Source organism: Perognathus longimembris, chromosome 18, assembly GCF_023159225.1.
Source record: "Perognathus longimembris pacificus isolate PPM17 chromosome 18, ASM2315922v1, whole genome shotgun sequence".
Classification (NCBI taxonomy): Eukaryota; Metazoa; Chordata; class Mammalia; order Rodentia; family Heteromyidae; genus Perognathus; species Perognathus longimembris.
The window spans coordinates 45,691,033-45,707,871 of NC_063178.1; the positions used below are offsets into that span (position 1 = coordinate 45,691,033).

At 40.6% G+C, this 16,839-nt stretch overlaps 1 pseudogene; it reads right to left on the bottom strand.

Annotated features, from left to right (window-relative positions):
• LOC125367012 overlaps nucleotides 1-16,839 on the bottom strand; it is a 49,056-nt pseudogene that overhangs the window by 3,775 nt on the left and 28,442 nt on the right.

Sequence of the window (16,839 nt, forward strand, 5' to 3'; positions counted from 1 at the left end):
GCCCAGGCAACCAATCTATGGAGATCTCATGAGGACAGTTCTCCCATGTTACATGGTCAGACTCAAAACCTGAGCAATTAAAAGACAGAAACCACAACTGAGCAAGGAAAAAGTCTTCTGGGTATGTGGAAGGGTTAATTGCCTTGACAAAATCTGTGAATCCAGAAACATCTGGGTGGTGATGTGAGAAAATGGGAGGTACATTGGATGAGCCTAGCATGAAATATCTCTTTCTGATGGTTAATTCCCACTGTGAGTTCAGGATACAAACTTTGCCTTTTATTAATAGTTGCTGAACACACCTCATTAAATCTAGTAGGTATTCATCATCACTGTATATGATGAGGACATTTACTGAGGATGTATTAATCTGGTTATAGAGGGACGTGACTTTGAGTGTGTAAGATAGACCATGAGTTGGAATAGCTAGCTCAAAGGCTATACAAACTCTGTTCTTGGACATTTCTTTTTTCAATGCAGGAAAAATCCACAAACCTTTCTAATCTTCAATGGTAAACATATTCACCCAGTTCCAGTTGAAGTGAATCAGTAAGGAGACCATGGCAGTAGCTATTGATGTGTCCTTCTGGGCCATCTGATACAGGGCAGGGAACTTGTAATGGTTACTCAGGTCTTGATTAAAAGGCCCAAAGGTAAGCTGAAAAAAATCAAAATTGGATAGCCCATGAATGAGAATATTACCATCTATCACAATCACTATCGTGAAGTACATTAAGTAACCAGTATAATTCGATGGAAAGTCATATTCTCATTTAAACATTTTAATTGTTTTTAATAATTTTGAAATGTACTCATACAATGCCTTTGATATCTGTCATTATTTCTATCTATAATTCCTATCTCTAGCAACCACATTCATTCCAACTTTTCTAAGTCTGTTTTTACATAGGTACATTGAACATTATCTTGTATTTTCCCACCCATCTACATCTATTCCCCATTCCTCTGCTCTTTTTCAGATACCTTTAATATCTATCACCATCAGACAGGATAGGCTTCAGCTTTCTATTGTTCACTTATTTTTATACTGTCAGTTATTTGGTCAGACAATACGTTATGGACTTCAATCCCTATATGTAGCATAAACTAGCCAGATGGATCATGCACATACCAAAAGGCTTTGCATATATTTCATGCTTATTTCATAATTCATGGTCATGTTTTAGATCTACCTTTCATATATGAGAGAACACAAGTCCTCTTTCTTTCTGATCTTGATTTCATTCAACATAATATCTTGCATGAGTGTGTGTTTGTGCATGTGCAAGCTAGCCAGTAGAGCACAATGAACTCAGGGCCTCATGCATTAACATGACTTTTTCCTCTCAAGGCTAGCACTCTGCCAATGGAATCAGATATTCACTGTCGGCTTTTGGCTGACTAACTGGACATAAGCATTTCTTGAGTTACTGGGATTAGAAGCATGAGCTACCAGCACACTGGTCATCATAGCTCCATACTTTAAAATCATTTCCTATTTCATGCTTTAAAAAGGAATCACTTTGGGGTTTTTTTTTCTCTAACTTTTCTATCCTCTTTTCTACGCATGACTAAATCAAATTATTGTGAACTCTAATTTTTGGATATCACAAAATTCAATAGGATCCTAATTCTAGTATCTTCCTATCATTCTTTCCTCTCATGTGAAATGGCACTAAATTGGACATTTATTTAATATCTGCTCACTTTCTCACCCTCATCTGTGGAAAACAGCAGAGGCCTAGCATCATTACAATCTGGGTAGATGTTAATCCTGATGGTCCTATCAGCACTGCTATGGACGTGCTCTCTTTCATACAGGAGTAGTTTGGACTCTTGTAGTTCCCAGAGGCAAATGAAGGGATTTTTAAATGCTAGCCTATCTCCAAATTGCACATCATAGATATCAAATCCCAGAGTCAAGTTGTGTAAAAGTTGAGAATTTGTTTTGATTCCTTCAATAGCAAAAGCCAAAGCTAATACAAACTGGTAGTTTTTGAAGATAAGCCTAAATAATGAGCATAGAAATTTAGGAGGAGTAATTAAAAACCTATGACCCGGATGGATTGAATACTTGTTTATTTTTGCCAGGGAATAGGTTAAAACATTGCACTTATTGTACATGAGGTAATACTTGGATTGTGGGCCATATCTGACATGATATAATGATTTAGTAACTTCTTGTCTACAGTAAAAGAGACACAGTGAGAGAGAGAGAGAGAGAGAGAGAGAGAGAGAGAGAGAGAGAGAGAGAGAGAGTCTGTGAGTATATGTGTGTGTGTTGGGGTTTGAAATCAAACCCTGGAAACTCTAATAGAACTTTTTGGCTCAAGGATAGCACTCTGCTACTTGTGCCAAAGCCCCACTTCCAGCTTTTGGCTGGGTAATTGGAGATAAAATTTTCAAGGAAGTTCCTGTCCAGGTTGGCTTCAACCCACAACACTCAGATATCAGCCTTTTGCTTAGATAGGGTTACAATCAGGAGCCACCAGACTACAATAAGAATTTTAATCAACTTCCTTGAAATATGTGTCACAAAAGAAAAAAATTTCAGACCACTGGCTAGTTGGGAAGGAAAGGTTTCTGTAACCTTTTGGTACAGAAGTCATGCCACTGACACAGGTTGTCTCTAATAACATCACTTCATTATCAACCATGATAGCTGAGATGCAAGAGATACAGGGATGTTTGAATAAAGTGAACAACTTACAGCCATGGAAGGGAGAAGCTACACTGCATGAAACAAGAGTCTTCTACTGATAGGGAGAAAGTCACCCAGGAGTACTTGTAAAGTAGAATAATGAAACTGAGCTGTTTCTGGTACACTAGGGATGGGAGGTCAGGGTAGAGAAGACAGAGATTATTGCTTTGTACACACAAGTTACCTCAGCCACTGCCAATCCTGAAAACAAAACAATAAATGAAAATAGAATGATAAGTTACTTTCAGCTTATTGTCTTCTTTCCTGGAAGCATCACTGTTACTGCCATCTGTTCCTAAAGTGTAGAGAGGAAAAAATCCAGCCATCAGCACATCTCCATCCATGTGGGCTCAGTGATTCACTGTAGAAAAGCAGCTAGAGCCCGCCAAGAATTTGTGAAGAAGGGGAAGCTGGAGAAGAATGAGTATGAAGATCAAAGGGCACATCCCTGAAGCATCTGACAAGATGAAATTCTGCCTGGAAGTAAAGTTTGAAGTGGCAGCTATGTATACTCATATATGTCTGTATGTATGCATATGTGTCTTTTTATTGGCAGAGATTTACACTGTAACTAATGTTCTTTCATCTAAGCCTCTTGCGAATCTCCAGGGAAGAATGCATGAAACTCTTTCCTGGGCTGTGAATCTGTGGCCTTCTATCCAGGAGAAAAACCTGAGTTGGAAAACATGTTTGCAGATTCTCCCTCTTCATGCAGGTATTATGATTTCGAAGCCCACGGGGAAGACATTTTCTTGGATAGCTTTCTTCCAACATCTGTGTCCAAAATCTATTTGCATGAAGACCATTTGGGATGATGCCACTGGATTGCCTCTGAGAATGCCATGTCAACTACAGATGAAATGGCAAGAAAAAAAATACTGTGTCAATGAGAAGACAGCCATTGATATGAGGGTATCATGCCCATTAGGGCAAATCATACACATTATGGTCCTTAGAGCCACAGAGCACTGCTTGCAAATGTGCTCATTTCACATTGCCATCACAGGGCGCCATCTTCTCTGTGAGAGTAATCTAGCCGGGATATTGACTTTTCTGCCTAATGCCTGCCTGCTTGCCAACTTGTCATGATCACCCATCTCCCAGCAATCCTAGGCAAAATAAACAGAAAAATTTACAACAAACATAGCTTCGATTATGTCATTATGGACACTTTTTGCTCAATTTGGCTGTTCTTAAGCCCAATGTGTAATAGATTTGGGCTCATGTTGTATATATCAATAAAAATGCATTCCTTTTCATATGTTTTAGGCAGTGCATGAAGTTCTATTTATTGGAGTTTGGGAGTTCTGAGTCAAGGGTGTACATGACAGGATATACACTGTACCCCTAATGCCTGCCTGCCTGCCTGCTTGCCTGTCATAATCACTCCTCTCTCAGAAATCCCAGGCTACAATAAACCGAAAACATTTATAACAAAACATAGCTACTATTATGTCATAATGGACATTTTTTGCTTAACCAATCTGACTGCCCTTAAGCACAATGCATAAAGGATTTTGGGGCATGTTGTGTACAGCATTTAAAGGCTTGCCTTCCCAGATGTGTGCAGCAGTTCACACAGTCTGTATATTGTAACCTGGGATTACTGAGAGAAGGGTGATCATGACAGGATGTTGACTATACCTCCTAATGCCTGCCTGCCTGTTTCCCTGTCATGATAACCCTTTCAGAAACACCAGGCTAAAATAAACCAAAAAATATACAACAAATCATAGCTACTATTATGTCATGATTGACCTTATTTGCTCAACCAATTTGTCTATCCTTAAGCAAAATTTATAAAGAATTTGGGGGCATGCTGTATACATTATTAAAAATGCTTGCCATACCAAATGTGTTGAGGCAGTTCAGGAAGTTCGGCTTACTCTAGTCTCGTATTTCTGAGATAAGAGTGATCATGACAGGATGTTGACATACCACCTAATGTCTGACTGCTTGCCTGCCTGCCTGCCTGCCATGATCACCCTACTCTCAGAAATCCCATGGAACAATCAAGAGAGAAAATTTACAAAAATACATAGCTACTATTATGTCATGATTGACCTTATTTGCTCAACCAATTTGTCTATCCTTAAGCAAAATGAATAAAGAATTTGGGGGCATGCTGTATAGATTATTAAAAATGCTTGCCATCCAGATGAGTGCACACAGCTCACCAAGTCCTATTTATTGTAGCCAGCGATTTCTGTGAGAAGGGTGATCATGACAGCATATTGTGTACCACCTAATGCCTGCATGCCTTTCTGCCTGCCTGAGATCCTGCCAGCATGCCTGCCTGCCTGTGTGCCATACATGCTCACCCTTCTATCAGACCCCAGGCTAAAATAAACCAAAATATTTTACAACGAATAGAGCTACTATTATGTCAACATGTACATTAGTTGCTCAACCAATCTGGTTGCCCTTTAGCACTATGTATAAAGGACTTGGGGGCATATTGAATACAGCATTTAAAAGGCTTGCTTTCCCAGATATGTAGAAACAGTGCATGAAGTTTTGTTTATTGTAGCCTGGAATTTCTGAGAGAAGAGTGATAATGACCGGATGTTTACTGTACCTCAATGACTGCTTGCCTGCCTGCCTCCTAGCCTGCCTGCCATAATCCCCCATCTCTCACAAAACCCCAGCTACAATATTCAGGAAAAATATACAACAAAACATGGCTACAATTATGTCAAAATAGACATTTCCTCAACCAATCTGATTGCCCTTAAACACAATTCATAAAGCATTTGGGGACATGTGTACAGCATTTAAAAGCTTGCATTCCCAGATATGTAGAGATAGTGCACAAAGTTCTATTTATTGTAGCCAGTGATTTCTGTAAGAAGGGTGATCATGACAGCATATTGTGTACCACCTTATGCCTGACTTCCTACCTGACTGCCTGACTGCCTGGGTACCTGCAATGATCACCCTTTTCTCAGAAATCCCAAGCTACAATAAAGAGAAAATATTTTCATGAAAACCTAGCTATTATTATGTCAATATTGATATTACTGGCTCAATCTGGTTGCCTTGAAGCACAATGTACAAAGGTTTTTGGAGTATGTTGTATACATTACTAAAAATGCTTTCTTTCCTAGATGTGTTGAGACAGTGCAAGTTCTGCTTATTGTATCCTGGGATTTCTGAGAGAAGGATATATATGAAGGATGTTGATTATACCGCCTAATATCTACCTGCCTGCCTGCCTGCCTGCCTGTGATGATCCTTTTGTAAGAAATCCTATGCTACAATAAACAGAAAAATTTGTAAAAAAAAAAAAAAAAATAGTTATTATTATGTCATTATGGACATAATTTGCTCCACCAATCTGGCTGCCCTTAAGCAAATGTATAAAAGATTTGGGGCTCTAGTGTTTACATTATTAAAAAATGCTTCCATTCTCAGAGGTGTTGAGACAGTGCACAATGTTCTGTTTATTGTAGACTGGGTTTTCTGATACCAGGGAGATAATGACAGGATGTTTACTGTATCTCAAAATGCCTGCATGCCTGCCTGCCTGCTTGCCTTCCTGACTCTGTGCCTGTCATATTCACCCTTCTCTCAGAAATACCAGGCAACAATAAACAGAAAAAATTAGAACAAAATATAGCTACTATTATAACATTATTGGCATAATTTGCTCAAACAATATGCCTGCACTTAAGCCTAATGTATAAGAATTGGGGGGTAAGTTGTATACATTATTAAAAATGCTTGCCTTCCCAGATGTGTGGAGACTGTGGACAAAGTGCTGTTTATGGTAGCCTGGGATTTCTGGGAGAAGAGTGATCCCAAATCCTTTACAGGTTGTGTTAAATCTGTGAAGTCAGATTGGTTGAGAAAATGAGGTCAATTATGACATAATAGTAGCTTGATTTGATTGTTGAACTATTTTCTGTTTATGGTAGCCTGGGATTTCTGGGAGAAGAGTGATCATGACAGTATGTTCACTATACCTCCTAATGTCTGCCAGCTTGGCTGCCTGCCTGCCTACCTGCCTGTCATGATCATCCTTCTCTGAGAAATATCAGTCTACCATAAACAGAAAATGTTACATCAAATTATAGCTACTATTGTGCCATAATTGACATTAATGATCAACCAAACTGACTTCCCTTAAGCACAATGTATTAAGCATTTGGGAGCATGTGGTATACATTGTTAAAAATTATTGCCTTCTCAGATATGTTGAGACAGTGCACCAAGTCCTGTTTATTGTAGCCTGTGATTTCTAAGTGACAGGTGTCCATGACAGGATGTTGACTGTACCTCCTAATGTCTGCAGGCCTGCCAGCCTGCCTACATGCCTGCCAGCCTGCTATGAAAACCTTCTCTGAAAATTCCATGGCAACAATAAACAGAAAAAAAATACAACAATGAACACCTACTATTATGTTATTATGGACATTAATCGCTGAAACAATCTAGCTGCCCTAAAGCACAAAATACAAAGGATTTGGGGGCATATTGTATACATTATTAAAAATTCTTGCCTTCCCAGATGTGTTGAGACAGTGTACAAAGTTTTGTTCATTTTAGCCTAGGATTTCTGAGAGAAAGGTGATTATCACAGGATAATGACTGTACCTCATAGTGCCTGCCAGCCTATGTGCCTGTCATGATCAAACTTCTCTCAGAAATCATAAACTACAATAAACAGAAAAAAATGGACAACAAAACATAAAGCTATTATGTCATTATGTACATTATTTTCTCAACCAATCTGGCTGCACTTAAGCACAATACATGAAGGATTTGGGGACATGTTCTAATAATTGATAAAAATCCTTGCCTTCCAAGATGTGTTTTGACAGTGCATGAAGATCTGTTTATTGTAGACTGGAATTTCTGAGAGAATGGTGATCATTACAGGATGTTGACTCTACCTCATAATGTCTGCCTGCCTGCCTGCCTGCCTGCCTGCCTGTCATGATCACCCTGCTTTCTGAAATCTTAGGTTACAATAAAAAATGAATTACAACAGATCATATCTATTATTATGTCATAATTTACATTATTTTCTCAGTCAATATATCTGCCCTTAAGCACAATATATAAAGGATTTGCTGACACGTTGTATACATTATTAAAAAGGCTTGCCTTCCCAGATATGTAGGGACAGTGCCTGAGTTCTTTTTATTGTAGCCTGCGATTACTGAGACAAAGGTGATCATGACAGGATATTGACTGTACTTCCTATGCCTGCCTGCCTGCCTGTCTGTCATGATTACCCGCCTCTGATCAATCCCAGGCTACAAGAAACAGAAAAAAGTTACAACCAACCATAGCACTATTTTGACATTATGGACATTATTTGCTCAACCAAACTTGCTGCCCTTAAGCACAACTTATAAAGTATTTGGGGGCATGTTGTATACATTACTAAAAATGCTTGCCTACTGCTTTTTTTTTCAGAAGGTAGAGGGAGCTGGAGGTACCTTTCATCTTACCTTTTAGCTTAGAAAGTCAACTCCATTTCAGCTGTCCTTTCCCCCTAATCCCTGCTGCAGGATCCCCTAGCACTTGCCACAGGACCTGGCTGGGCTGGCCTGGGCTGAGGCCTCTGATGGGTGTGCTGGCCACATGCAATGTGAACTTCCAGCATGACTTGCTCCCACAGCATTTATGTGCACACCTCTCTGATTTTCCACACCACAGTGAGAGAAAGTTTCTAAGTTCTGCATCCCTTCCTGGAATAGCTGTGCTCTTAGCCTGTGGGCATTACTTTGGGGCCTTCATACAGCAGCAGAGTGTGGGAAGAATGGTGACTATCCTGTCAGCCACTCTCCTCCAGCCCTGCATAATACTCCAGCTGGCGGCTGTGGCCTCCACTTGTGGCTGACCAGAGGGAAGGGCATTCTCCTCTGACTCACAACTTTTTAGCCTGCTGAACCAGTCAAAGGAAAACTGGGAGAATGCTGGGCGATGTTCTTTAGGAGTTGGGTATGGTGGTACCATCCAAGGCATTATTCTCAACTCCACATGGCCGCCATTCTGTTTTAAGTTTTCTCTGATGACCAAGTAAGTGCCCATGGCTTCATTGAATGCGCTGTGCTGTATTGCCTGTTGAGTCTCAGCTTCATTCTACCCCATGTCACACATGACTGCCACAATAATGGCGTCCAGCTTGCTTGGTAGTGGCTAATCAAGGCCCAGGCCACATATCCTGTCAGCCACGGGTGCTCCAATATTTGTTTAACATTGGGCCTCTGGAGTCCACAGTCAGAAGTGGGAAAGTAGGTCATGTCCCTTTGCAGTTAGGTATAGCGGAGGGCTATACTTGGCCTCTACAACTAGGACCTGTATGTCAGCAAACTTCCTCCCCTCAAAGGGGAAATTTTGCTGTCAACACATACTAAATGATGACCAAGTTCCAAATGTCTATCTTGTAGGCATCATACATTTTGTGTAGGAACATTTCTGGGGGTAAAAATATCAAGGCTTCACAAGCTCCCTTTATCAACTGCCCTGTGGTCGTGCTGACACTCTGCCTAAAATCACTGACCTTGGCATTGTGTTTGGCTTCCAACAGCACGTTGTTGAGCTGGAGGTCTCACTGTGCTATTCCATTCTCGTGAAAGGTAGTGTATGGCACTCACGATCTGTTTGAACAGCCTCCTGGTTTTATGCTCGAATACGTGACTGCAGCAGGATATACACATCTACCCCATTAGGTGTCCCCACATGGCCAACTCCATGACGAGATATAGAAAGTATTTATCTTCCATGACCTCGAAATACCGGATTATATGTGGGTAACATATGCACTTGACAATGTCCACCTCATTTTCTATGCCATGGCTCTCCAGGTGTCTCTTCAAGAGAACATTCATGGCCAGCCTTGTGTCTGTGAGTCAGTGATGGGCCACCTTCAGATATCCAAAGCTACCATGGCCGATGGTCTCCTTCAATTGATACTGTCCGATGATCGTGATCTCCTCCTCCCCTTCTGAGGAAGAATTAAAGACAACTTTGTTGTATCTTGACATCTTTCCACTGGGATGACAAGTAGTCAATCTTATAATTATCTTGAATGTTTTAAATGAAGATGACACAAGAAATTTTAACCAAAATGAACTAAACTAAAAAACAAGTAAATACAAACACCAGAATAATGAAAATACCCAAACCCAAGCCACACCAACAGAGGTCCCTTGAAAACCCCACACAAATAAAGCCTTAGAGTCATTCGAAGTTAGTCTAGCAGGTCACCAAGAAAAGTTCCCAGTGCTGTAACTGACAAAAGTGGAGAGCAGCTTCTTATATACCCTACTGGGTATGCCTCACAATGCCTGGTGACATCAGGGAGCAAATAGGCCAATCACAAGTGAGACCAGTGACAATCAGTGAGGAATGGGCCAATCAGGGCTCAGCATGCACCCACTGAGAGGTATGCTCTTGAGCCTGGAGGACTGTTGCCAAGGAAGCCAGGTACATGGAATGATGCTACTGCTCCCATGGCAGCCATGTGGGAATCATAAGAAGAAGACACTGGCCAGTGGTCCCTGCTCTTTGTGGGGTGGGGATAAGGAGGGCAAGGTACGTTAGGTTTGCTCCTGGTGGAAACATCACCCACTGTACTCAAACTTTTTACAGAAATTGCAACACTCTTCTTGTCCCATAGCATTATCTGTAACTAATTACATATGAGTCCGAGAGATGGAGACTTTTCAATGATTTTGTACTAACCTGAAGGGCAGTAGCCCCTCCCCACGTTGGCATGATTGCCATGCCCCTGCATAAAAAAGAGGAAGTCCCGCCCCACTCTGGGGGAACCAGAACCTCCACCCCTGGACTGCTGGTGCAAGGAAATTAAAAAGGAGAGTACTTCTGGAGGAGAGGAGAAGAGAACAGTAGGAGGAGAGAGGAGGGAGTGAAGCAGAGCAGAGCAGAATGAGACCAGCCAGAGAGCAGGGCGGAGAGGAGAAACGAGCAGGTCTGAGGAGAAGAGTGGAGCAATGAGCCGTACCCACCCTGTGTAGGAACGGTGTGTGAACCAAACCAGGCCAGCCAGAGAAGCAGGGCAAAGCCGAACCAGAGCCTTAGGCCTGAGGAGGAGTCTTAGGCCTGAGTACTGATGGAGGAGTCCGGAGCCTGATGATGGCAGAGAAGCCTAAAGCCTGTGGGGAGGCTTGAGACTTAAAGTTTGAAGAGAGGTGAGGCCTACAGGAAGTAAGCCTGCTCCTCTGGAGGTCTGGAGTTTTGGACATTTCGAGGCCTGGAGGCTGAGGTGGTTAGAAATTAAGTTGGAATTTCAGAGTTCAGGTTAAGCCAGGTCTCAGGTCTGAGTTCTGGGTAACTAACCCAGGACAAGGTAATTGCAGTCAAGCATAAGGAGGTTGAGGGTGGATCTGCTTCTGGGTTTTAGGTTGTAAATAAAATACCTTTGTGATTAAAGATCCTTCCCACCTTAATTGTGCTCTCGGAATTCAAGAATTTGAATCAAATATGCTTTTTCTACTTGAGAAGGGAAAGCAGATATCCAAGATTAACTCATAGTTTTGTCCACATCTGCCATTCTAGTTTGAGTTTCCTGCTTATACCATTTTCTGTGCTTCATTGTCCTGCTTTTGTTTTTGATTAGCTTAATCACTTTTTCTTCTTTTTTTAATTTAATTTTATTGTCAAGGTGACATATAGAGGGGTTACTGACATACATAAGGTAGTGAATACAATTTTTGTCACACTTTTTAACACCTCTTTCATTCTTCTCCCATCTCCCCTCCTTTAAAATTCCCCCTTGCCTGAGATGGACAGTTAATTAACAACATATTTTCTTGTGAGTATCATTGCTGCATTGGTTTGCCCTTTAGCTTTTGTCTTACCATTTTGATGTTTTCCCTTCCCTTCTCTAATTCAGATAAACGTATACGCAATAACCAGGGCACCGAAATCAAATAAAGTGACAACATGTACATGAAGCTTATTCTACTTGAGAGGCCTTTTTTGTTCTTGCTGTTGAACTCTGGGTTTGGATGCTGTCCCTGAGCTCTTCAGCTCAAGGCTAGCTCTCAACCACTAGAGCCATAGCGCCACTTCTGGTTTTCTGGTGGTGTGAGCCACCAGTGCCCACTTTAAGGGTTCTTGTCAAGGAAAATAAATAATGGGTGGGGCAGTGGAGGCTCACACCTGCAATACTAGATTAATACTAGTATTAATCTGGTTATAGAGGGACGTGACTTTGAGTGTGTAAGATAGACCATGAGTTGGAATAGCTAGCTCAAAGGCTATACAAACTCTGTTCTTGGACATTTCTTTTTTCAATGCAGGAAAAATCCACAAACCTTTCTAATCTTCAATGGTAAACATATTCACCCAGTTCCAGTTGAAGTGAATCAGTAAGGAGACCATGGCAGTAGCTATTGATGTGTCCTTCTGGGCCATCTGATACAGGGCAGGGAACTTGTAATGGTCACTCAGGTCTTGATTAAAAGGCCCAAAGGTAAGCTGAAAAAAATCAAAATTGGATAGCCCATGAATGAGAATATTACCATCTATCACAATCACTATCGTGAAGTACATTAAGTAACCAGTATAATTCGATGGAAAGTCATATTCTCATTTAAACATTTTAATTGTTTTTAATAATTTTGAAATGTACTCATACAATGCCTTTGATATCTGTCATTATTTCTATCTATAATTCCTATCTCTAGCAACCACATTCATTCCAACTTTTCTAAGTCTGTTTTTACATAGGTACATTGAACATTATCTTGTATTTTCCCACCCATCTACATCTATTCCCCATTCCTCTGCTCTTTTTCAGATACCTTTAATATCTATCACCATCAGACAGGATAGGCTTCAGCTTTCTATTGTTCACTTATTTTTATACTGTCAGTTATTTGGTCAGACAATACGTTATGGACTTCAATCCCTATATGTAGCATAAACTAGCCAGATGGATCATGCACATACCAAAAGGCTTTGCATATATTTCATGCTTATTTCATAATTCATGGTCATGTTTTAGATCTACCTTTCATATATGAGAGAACACAAGTCCTCTTTCTTTCTGATCTTGATTTCATTCAACATAATATATTGCATGAGTGTGTGTTTGTGCATGTGCAAGCTAGCCAGTAGAGCACAATGAACTCAGGGCCTCATGCATTAACATGACTTTTTCCTCTCAAGGCTAGCACTCTGCCAATGGAATCAGATATTCACTGTCGGCTTTTGGCTGACTAACTGGACATAAGCATTTCTTGAGTTACTGGGATTAGAAGCATGAGCTACCAGCACACTGGTCATCATAGCTCCATACTTTAAAATCATTTCCTATTTCATGCTTTAAAAAGGAATCACTTTGGGGTGTTTTTTTCTCTAACTTTTCTATCCTCTTTTCTACGCATGACTAAATCAAATTATTGTGAACTCTAATTTTTGGATATCACAAAATTCAATAGGATCCTAATTCTAGTATCTTCCTATCATTCTTTCCTCTCATGTGAAATGGCACTAAATTGGACATTTATTTAATATCTGCTCACTTTCTCACCCTCATCTGTGGAAAACAGCAGAGGCCTAGCATCATTACAATCTGGGTAGATGTTAATCCTGATGGTCCTATCAGCACTGCTATGGACGTGCTCTCTTTCATACAGGAGTAGTTTGGACTCTTGTAGTTCCCAAAGAGGCAAATGAAGGGATTTTTAAATGCTAGCCAATCTCCAAATTGCACATCATAGATATCAAATCCCAGAGTCAAGTTGTGTAAAAGTTGAGAATTTGTTTTGATTCCTTCAATAGCAAAAGCCAAAGCTAATACAAACTGGTAGTTTTTGAAGATAAGCCTAAATAATGAGCATAGAAATTTAGGAGGAGTAATTAAAAACCTATGACCCGGATGGATTGAATACTTGTTTATTTTTGCCAGGGAATAGGTTAAAACATTGCACTTATTGTACATGAGGTAATACTTGGATTGTGGGCCATATCTGACATGATATAATGATTTAGTAACTTCTTGTCTACAGTAAAAGAGACACAGTGAGAGAGAGAGAGAGAAAGAGAGAGAGAGAGAGAGAGTCTGTGAGTATATGTGTGTGTGTTGGGGTTTGAAATCAAACCCTGGAAACTCTAATAGAACTTTTTGGCTCAAGGATAGCACTCTGCTACTTGTGCCAAAGCCCCACTTCCAGCTTTTGGCTGGGTAATTGGAGATAAAATTTTCAAGGAAGTTCCTGTCCAGGTTGGCTTCAACCCACAACACTCAGATATCAGCCTTTTGCTTAGATAGGGTTACAATCAGGAGCCACCAGACTACAATAAGAATTTTAATCAACTTCCTTGAAATATGTGTCACAAAAGAAAAAAATTTCAGACCACTGGCTAGTTGGGAAGGAAAGGTTTCTGTAACCTTTTGGTACAGAAGTCATGCCACTGACACAGGTTGTCTCTAATAACATCACTTCATTATCAACCATGATAGCTGGGATGCAAGAGATACAGGGATGTTTGAATAAAGTGAACAACTTACAGCCATGGAAGGGAGAAGCTACACTGCATGAAACAAGAGTCTTCTACTGATAGGGAGAAAGTCACCCAGGAATACTTGTAAAGTAGAATATTGAAACTGAGCTGTTTCTGGTACACTAGGGATGGGAGGTCAGGGTAGAGAAGACAGAGATTATTGCTTTGTACACACAAGTTACCTCAGCCACTGCCAATCCTGAAAACAAAACAATAAATGAAAATAGAATGATAAGTTACTTTCAGCTTATTGTCTTCTTTCCTGGAAGCATCACTGTTACTGCCATCTGTTCCTAAAGTGTAGAGAGGAAAAAATCCAGCCATCAGCACATCTCCATTCATGTGGGCTCAGTGATTCACTGTAGAAAAGCAGCTAGAGCCCGCCAAGAATTTGTGAAGAAGGGGAAGCTGGAGAAGAATGAGTATGAAGATCAAAGGGCACATCCCTGAAGCATCTGACAAGATGAAATTCTGCCTGGAAGTAAAGTTTGAAGTGGCAGCTATGTATACTCATATATGTCTGTATGTATGCATATGTGTCTTTTTATTGGCAGAGATTTACACTGTAACTAATGTTCTTTCATCTAAGCCTCTTGCGAATCTCCAGGGAAGAATGCATGAAACTCTTTCCTGGGCTGTGAATCTGTGGCCTTCTATCCAGGAGAAAAACCTGAGTTGGAAAACATGTTTGCAGATTCTCCCTCTTCATGCAGGTATTATGATTTCGAAGCCCACGGGGAAGACATTTTCTTGGATAGCTTTCTTCCAACATCTGTGTCCAAAATCTATTTGCATGAAGACCATTTGGGATGATGCCACTGGATTGCCTCTGAGAATGCCATGTCAACTACAGATGAAATGGCAAGAAAAAAAATACTGTGTCAATGAGAAGACAGCCATTGATATGAGGGTATCATGCCCATTGGGGCAAATCATACACATTATGGTCCTTAGAGCCACAGAGCACTGCTTGCAAATGTGCTCATTTCACATTGCCATCACAGGGCGCCATCTTCTCTGTGAGAGTAATCTAGCCGGGATATTGACTTTTCTGCCTAATGCCTGCCTGCTTGCCAACTTGTCATGATCACCCATCTCCCAGCAATCCTAGGCAAAATAAACAGAAAAATTTACAACAAACATAGCTTCGATTATGTCATTATGGACACTTTTTGCTCAAACAATTTGGCTGTTCTTAAGCCCAATGTGTAATAGATTTGGGCTCATGTTGTATATATCAATAAAAATGCATTCCTTTTCATATGTTTTAGGCAGTGCATGAAGTTCTATTTATTGGAGTTTGGGAGTTCTGAGTCAAGGGTGTACATGACAGGATATACACTGTACCCCTAATGCCTGCCTGCCTGCCTGCTTGCCTGTCATAATCACTCCTCTCTCAGAAATCCCAGGCTACAATAAACAGAAAACATTTATAACAAAACATAGCTACTATTATGTCATAATGGACATTTTTTGCTTAACCAATCTGACTTCCCTTAAGCACAATGCATAAAGGATTTTGGGGCATGTTGTGTACAGCATTTAAAGGCTTGCCTTCCCAGATGTGTGCAGCAGTTCACACAGTCTGTATATTGTAACCTGGGATTACTGAGAGAAGGGTGATCATGACAGGATGTTGACTATACCTCCTAATGCCTGCCTGCCTGTTTCCCTGTCATGATAACCCTTTCAGAAACACCAGGCTAAAATAAACCAAAAAATATACAACAAATCATAGCTACTATTATGTCATGATTGACCTTATTTGCTCAACCAATTTGTCTATCCTTAAGCAAAATTTATAAAGAATTTGGGGGCATGCTGTATACATTATTAAAAATGCTTGCCATACCAAATGTGTTGAGGCAGTTCAGGAAGTTCGGCTTACTCTAGTCTCGTATTTCTGAGATAAGAGTGATCATGACAGGATGTTGACATACCACCTAATGTCTGACTGCTTGCCTGCCTGCCTGCCTGCCATGATCACCCTACTCTCAGAAATCCCATGGAACAATCAAGAGAGAAAATTTACAAAAATACATAGCTACTATTATTTCATGATTGACCTTATTTGCTCAACCAATTTGTCTATCCTTAAGCAAAATGAATAAAGAATTTCGGGGCATGCTGTATAGATTATTAAAAATGCTTGCCATCCAGATGAGTGCACACAGCTCACCAAGTCCTATTTATTGTAGCCAGCGATTTCTGTGAGAAGGGTGATCATGACAGCATATTGTGTACCACCTAATGCCTGCATGCCTTTCTGCCTGCCTGAGATCCTGCCAGCATGCCTGCCTGCCTGTGTGCCATACATGCTCACCCTTCTATCAGACCCCAGGCTAAAATAAACCAAAATATTTTACAACGAATAGAGCTACTATTATGTCAACATGTACATTAGTTGCTCAACCAATCTGGTTGCCCTTTAGCACTATGTATAAAGGACTTGGGGGCATATTGAATACAGCATTTAAAAGGCTTGCTTTCCCAGATATGTAGAAACAGTGCATGAAGTTTTGTTTATTGTAGCCTGGAATTTCTGAGAGAAGAGTGATAATGACCGGATGTTTACTGTACCTCAATGACTGCTTGCCTGCCTGCCTCCTAGCCTGCCTGCCATAATCCCCCATCTCTCACAAAACCCCAGC